Below are 1,044 nucleotides of genomic sequence, written 5' to 3'. Positions count from 1 at the left end.
TTATCGACCACGAGAGGATAAAAGGCAAAGTCGACCTCGGCGGAATTTGAACTCTGAACGGAACAGTACACGATATACCTATTTCTTTATTACCCCCAAAAGGGCTATATGAAGAATTTTTAAGACATCACAAAACATAAAGACGGTAAAAAACGCAACAAACAAAAAATCGGGGAACTAAAAATTACAAAAGCGAATGATAATAGTAGAAGAAAAATTAAAATAAAATGATAATATGCAAAAATAAAAAAACTGAGGCGCAATGTCCACTCGACCCCCGAAGTCGAGTGGTTACATTTATCCAGTTTTTCACTTTCATGTTCAACATCACGTAGACATTTTAACGGTTTTGCAACTCAAAAAAATGAAACACTCGCGTTACTTTTCTCCCATTAACCAATGTTACTTCCCTCCTTATCAACTGCAAATAATCAGTTCTAGGGGTTGGTGTCTTCACCAACCATACCCATTTCGTTATTATATTTTCACCAAGTTCCTTTATATACTCCCAGTAGTTTTCCTCGTGCATCAAAATGCATTCCCCAGCACATTTCTCCGGTATCGGTATCTTCACTTTTATTATTTCCTCCAGCTTCGCGACTTTTCTCTCCATCTGCTCACTCTTCTCGTACTTCATCAAAACTCTCTTGTATTTGACATCTTTATCCGTTCTCTCCTCCTCTTCTTGTGCATTATCAGTTTCTGGCTTTTCTATCTCTTTTTTTTTTTTGTTTTCTGTCGACCGTTCCTTTAACCTATTTTTCTTTCGCTTTTTGGGGGTTAGTAGCTTCATTTTCGTTCTTCTCCTTTGTTTTCTCTGTTTCACACTTCTGTCTCTCTTTTGTTTCCTCTGTATGGTCTACAATGTTTTCCTACTCTGCTTGTGCTTTCTCTCGCTGTAGCTATGTGAACTCATATAGGAGACATTTGGTCTTCATATGACCTCTATCCCCGCATATGTAACAATTTGGTTTCCTTTTCTCGACTACGACATTTAACGTTGTCTTATCCTCCAATTCTATCTGGTAGGGAATTCTTTCTATG

The sequence above is a fragment of the Octopus bimaculoides genome, chromosome 5 (assembly GCF_001194135.2).
Source record: "Octopus bimaculoides isolate UCB-OBI-ISO-001 chromosome 5, ASM119413v2, whole genome shotgun sequence".
NCBI lineage: Eukaryota > Metazoa > Mollusca > Cephalopoda > Octopoda > Octopodidae > Octopus > Octopus bimaculoides.
The sequence above is the reverse complement of the archived record's forward strand: the minus strand, read 5'-3'. Positions refer to the sequence as shown.